The 6,205-nt window shown below is 44.5% G+C and overlaps 1 pseudogene; it reads left to right on the forward strand.

Annotated features, from left to right (window-relative positions):
- The first annotated feature begins 687 nt into the window (after window positions 1–687).
- Window positions 688–1,472, forward strand: LOC146354500 (uncharacterized; annotated as a pseudogene).
- Window positions 1,473–6,205: the final 4,733 nt, after the last annotated feature.

Here is a 6,205-nt window from a genome sequence, read left to right on the forward strand (position 1 = left end):
TTTGACCCAGGAGAATCCATGCTGGTGGAGACTGGCTGCAAGTGACTCTCTCCCTCCAACTTATTTATTTTTTTCATTTCATTTCTATACCACCCAATAGTTGAAGCTCTCTGAACCTGACTTGCTTTATTGTTAACTGGGAACTGATGGAGCAAAGCTGAAAAGGCTCCAGTCTAATTCAGTGTGGCCCACCTGATTGGATCCAACCTCTTAAAGGGACACACTGCAACAGACTAATCAGAGTAATCCAGTTTAAATTTTATGGTCACATTTCCCCAGAACTTGAAGGCAGTGAAGAAGGACTGTACAAATTAGAGTTTGGCTCTGGGAATGTAACTAGGCTTGAGTTTAACCCCTTGATCACAGACTTGCCAGCATTACAAAGACTGCCATGGCCCATGGTTGGGTACCACATTTTGAAGACGGATGACCTTAAGCAGATCCTGGTGCACCCCAGCCTTCTAGGAAAGAGGAGCAAGTATATTTAAAGGGCATACATGTGGCAGGGGCCATTCCTGAGGATACTCCATTCATTGGAATGAGCCTCAGAAGGTGGAAGCTATGGATTAATCTGTGAATATCCCAACCTCCATACATAAAAAAAAACCTTATAGAGTGATTTGGGCCAGAGCCATCACCTTAGATGTGGTTAAGATAGAAGTTATGCCAAGCAAATTGTCCGATGCCATGCAGCTAACTGATAAATTGGCCACACCCATTATTGTTTGGCTTTCACTGCTTGCAGAAGAACAAAAACACAATCAGTCAAGTGTTCCCCAGCTGAAAAGGGTCACTTACATGTTCTCTGGAGTACAATCCTTGCAAAACAATATTCTTTAGCATTGGCTTGTGAGCAGGCTCAGTCCTTCACACAAAATGTTGCCATGGGAATGATTAGAGATACAATCTCAGGGCAGATTCCCATGGAAGTCAGAAATTTGATGCAGCCTCAATGGACTAAAGATGAGAAAAAGTTGCAATCCTGGTAGAAGCTGGTTAATGCCTCCTATAGCCCGACATAAGCCATGGTCCAGTTATTTCTAATAATCATAGCTGCAAGCAAAAATATTAAGATATACTCAGTTGCGTCCCTGGGAGTCCAGTGCTGTAATGTATTCCAGAGGCTACAAGAAATGGGCACATTTGGAACATAACACATGGAGAACAATCACTATAGAGGGATGTGACAAGCACAAAAATCTGGGTTGTGTGTAATGATTTGAAATGGAGGACCCATGCTTCTTCTTCCCCAAAGCTCAATTAGTCTAAATGGATTTTTGATATAAATGCTGAAACTGGTTCTTTACTTATATAGACAGGGAAATGGTGTGTGTATGTGTGTGTATGTGCATGTGTGTGTCAGAACCAGGTATGAATGGGTTATAATCAATGGTGATATGGTATACCCTATTATTCCCTTTTTAAATAGGTGTTTTTGTAATGTATCTGTGATAGTAGGGCCTGATTTTTAGTATGTGACCCTGGTTTGGAGAGGCCAAATCATGGAGCTGTTCCTGTTCTCTCTCACCCTTCTCTTTTCAGGTTAGGTCTTGCTGCTAGGGATGGCAGAGAATTCCGCCACGGATCACGGTCAGGCCAAATGCACTTCATACATTCATACCTGGTTCTGACACACACATGCACATACACACACATACACACACCATTTCCCTGTATATATAAGTAAAGAACCAGTTTCAGCATTTATATCAAAAATCCATTTAGACTAATTGAGCTTTGGGGAAGAAGAAGCATGGGTCCTCCATTTCAAATCATTACACACAACCCCCAAAATCTGTGGTGGAACGGCCTCCCCCCCGCGGATCCCCCCCGGGACGAGACTTACCTGGGGCGGATCTTCTGGGCGGCGGTGGCTCCGGCGGCGGCTCCGGCGGCTGGTCTTCCGACCGGCTGCTGCCACCGCCATTTGCAGTTTTGTTTTGTTTTTTAACAGAGACGTGATAGGCTACGTAAGTTTTTACGTAGCCTAAAACGTCTGGGTAAAAAAAAAAGGCGTATGCAAATGGCGGCGGCTACAGCCGCCGCCATTTGCGTTCCTTAGTTTGGGCCGTCTTAGTCTATGTAAATATTTACGTAGACTAAGACGGCAAAAATAAGGGGCTACGCTGAAAATAAGTCAGCTATGCTATTTGCGTTCCCCTTATTTTCGCCGCCTTAGTCTACGTAAATATTTATGTAGACTAAGACGGCCCAAACTAAGGAACGCAAATGGCGGCGGCCGTAGCCGCCACCATTTGCGTACACAGTTCCCCCCCCCCAGAGTGCTCCGCGGCCAGAAATCTGGCTGCGGACGGCTCTGGCCTGACTGGGCCTGGCCGGCTGCTCCGCGGAGCTGCCGCCGAGCACAGCCGGCCACGGAGGATTCCGGGGGGGAGGAATGGAGCGCTTCCCCCCCGTCGAGGATTCTGGGGGGAGGGACGGAACACCTCCCACCCCCACCATAAACATAATCCGCGAAAGGTAAGTGACTTTCGTACATCCCTACTTGTTGCTATCCACAATCTTCTTTCTCACTGGACCTCCAGAAGACCCTAATCACTGTCATGAAATTAGGTACATTTTCCCAGGGAGTAATACAACAACATTCTACAGCCATCTCTGTTGCCTCCATAGGACAGCACTGTTGGTGGATCTCAGCAAGTAAATGGTTTATTTCGATTAATGTTAAATCCCACTATAATTCTTTACATTTTCTAAATTGTAGTACTAGCACTAATTTTGTTTGGAGTGGTGTGCTGGATTAAGTGCCTGGTACAGAGACTTGGCAAATTGGAGGATCACTGTTAGGGATGAGTTCAGGCGCCTTGAGATGTCTGACAGCTCCTATTCTGAATCAGAGTTGAAGCAGCTAGATCAGAGGCTGGGGGAGAGACCCTCCCTACTAAGCCAAAATGCTGGGAGAGATTCCTCTGAAGACCTTGACAAACAGATGGCCCAGGCTAAGTCCTCGCCCCCTCCCTCCATTGGGGGAACTCAAGTTTCTGAGGAAGAGGACAAAGAGGAGAGTGATTTGAGAGATGCTAGGGTGCATCACAAAGCAGGAAAAGTTAGGGGCAGGGCTCACATGCTCCGCCAGGATAGCCACTATTGGAAGCCAATGTAGGAGGGAGCCACCCTAAGGGAGGGGCATCCCTGCAAAGCAAGTCTGTCTGTGAGGTTCACACTCATATTGTCAGCAACTTCACTACCCTCTGGTTCTTCTCCTCTAATTAGGGATTGCAGCTTAGTTGTTTAGGGGCCTGAGGTGGTCTGAGAGTTTCCTGGAACCTGCATTTGTAAAGAGTCTAGTCTCTAGCAAAACAAAGTAGTATTAGCCTAAAGCTTTGTCTCCTAGTGGTGTTGATTGCGAAGGGGAAGGATGGTCCATTTCTGACACCAACATTGGATCAGGATGCTTGTGTTACTGATGTGGTGGTGAGATGGGTGAGACCGACACACCACCAGTGGGGGAAATGGTGACAAGCTGCTTGGTGCAGAGCATGCACAAATAACACCCCCAGTATTTGGCAGTAGATGGTGCATTCACTTGAATAAACTCTGCCTAGGACAATGCAAATCCAGGCTTGGAGATCTTACAGGACAATTTAACAAGTGATTTTGCCATGAGGGCAACAGCATTAAGTCATGTACCCAGATTCAGCTCCAGGCAGCACTAGATTAGGTGTCCCATCATTAGATTGGGAACAACAATCAGGAACATAGATATGCATGCACAGAGTGACTTCACTCCAGGTATGACATAATCATTGACAGGGATTTTCCCATTTCTAAGCACTGCAGCTTTAGGCACAATACTGGATTTCATCCATCTAGAGCCAGACCTTCCAAGACCCCTGATTACTTTAATAACAAGTCATCTCAAGCTGTTGTTTGGTTATCCGAAACCAATCCTGACTCTGCCCAAGTCTTCTCCCTTTTATTTTATTATCCTCAGACCAAGAGCCTTTGTCCCTTTGCAGTATTTGTTTAAACCATATAAGACCCCCAGATCTTGTGGCCATTGGTTCTTGCTGTGCTGAAACCATCTGAAGCCACACAACTCAGGGTTCTGCCTGAGCCTCATCAGACCCCTTTTCCACAGAGCACCCACTCTGGCCACCTAGGTCTCCATTCTAGCCGAAGCGGTGATTGCCCGACTGTAGCTTTGCCCAAGCCTTTCTTCTTTCCTTGAATCCTCAGGAATTTCCCTGCACTCTAGCGCCATTTTCAGAAACTATCCATTCGGATCATAGGAAAGGTATCTTTCAGCCCCATGCTATCTTCTGGAGGTCCTTTCTCTACACATTACAGCCTCCACCCCTGTAGCCACTTTCCTATCGTGTGTTTGTGTGAGTGTGTGTAACATTTCTGTCTATTTTTGGAACCAACTTTTGGGTTGGAATCCTGGCCACTTCCCTGCAGCCTTGCCCTGGTCATCCATTGGGAAAGATTGTGACTGGAGCCCCCTTTGGTCCCCCTTTAAAAAGATGTCCCCAAACAGTCGTGTCCGACTCTAGGGTGTGGTGCTCATCTCCATTTCTAAGCCGAAGAGCCAGCGCTGTCCGAAGGCGCTTCCGTGGTCCCCCTTTACCATGGAACTATTTCTGTTCTATCAGCAAGTCTCTGTGGTGGTTTGATAAAACAGAAATGGTCCACAAGGAAGATTGTTGGAAGGAACTGGAGGAAATGAATACATAAGCGCTGGCAATCCGAGTGCGTGTTGGATGTAGGTGATCCACATCCTGCCCTCCTCGCTTGTCACCGTGACTGTATGCAAGGACTAGCCTTGGTGTACCACCCACTGCTAAAGACAAGGTTCTGCAAGCTCTTTTCATCCCCTGCTCTTGCAATCTCACCCTCAGATCTTTTGCTCTCTCCCCCACCAGCATTAAGGTTCCCAGTTTGCTTAGCCTCAACCATCACAACTCCCACAATACCATAATCCAACCCAGATGCTCCACACACATCTTCCATGCACTGCAGCCCTTGGTTTAGCTGGTGAGGAGACTTTTGAGCTAATTTCCTCACCACTTAAACCCGGTGCATGGATGTCTATGTTATTTATTTTGCCTTTTATTTCATTTGCTTAATATGTGTAAGTTTGTTTGTAATATATGAATTGACTGAGTCCATTCTAGATACCATACAGCACCTATTGTCTATATGTTATAACATGTAGACAATATTCCCAAGTGTAATTATTATGTAGATTTTTATTCTTGTCTGTTAAATAAAATTCCCGTTTTCACAGAGGTGTGTGTGCATCATGGGGTCACCTCCACCAAAATGCACTATGATCAAAGTTTAAAGGTCTCTTAGATGGGTGTATCCTTGTGTCTGAGGAGGGCATTCAGTAACAAATAATTTAGGCTGTGTTCTCTGCTGGCGAGGAATTTTGACAATTCAAATAAATAAATAAATAAATAAGCAAGCAAGCAATTGTGCCAGTTGACAAATTATGCCAGTTGCATACAAATGAGTTATGAAAGGGCTTGTTGGTAGGGAAGAGAAACTGACTAATTAAAAGGCTAATTCAGGAATGCTGTGCTCATGAGGGAAAGGAACCAACTAATTAAAGAGCCAGTAGCCAAGAATCAGAATCCACTTTGAAAGGAAGGGCAAGGAGGAAATGACTAATATAATGTTCCCCATTACAATTCCACAAAACTCATCCCTACAAGCAAGATTCTTTAATTAGACAGGTAGTTGGGTTAAACAGGACTTTTGAACAAGACATGTTTCTGACTAAAGATATAGTAGAATGTTAGGATGGGTTTTGTAGGGATGGGTTTTGTGAAATTGTAATGGGGAACATAGTGCTTTATTAAGGGATGTGTGGAACCACTATTTTAATTCTGCTTCCAGATGATTGCAGAAGAGTAATGCTTTGACAATGCTAATAGGCCCTAGTATAGAAATAATCTAGGAATGAAACAACAGTGGCTGCAATTTGAAAAGGCTAGCCTATGCCTATTGAATGTTATGAAGAATGCAAACTGAGTAATCAAAGTTAAAAAGTCAAACTCCTTTGCAAAAGAACCCAGACATCTGGACTTTAATAAATTATAAAATTAAAGATTCTGATTTGTATATACATTTTAATATACAATTCATGGCTATTCATTTGAACTGATGTTAAGGCATATGCATTGTATGTGAATGGCTGTACCATATGAACATAGCTAATACTGTGCATTGTAGGTAA

Source organism: Heloderma suspectum, chromosome 2 (genome assembly GCF_057233095.1).
Source record: "Heloderma suspectum isolate Gila_16-S chromosome 2, 16-S_ref, whole genome shotgun sequence".
In the NCBI taxonomy this organism is placed as follows: domain Eukaryota; kingdom Metazoa; phylum Chordata; class Lepidosauria; order Squamata; family Helodermatidae; genus Heloderma; species Heloderma suspectum.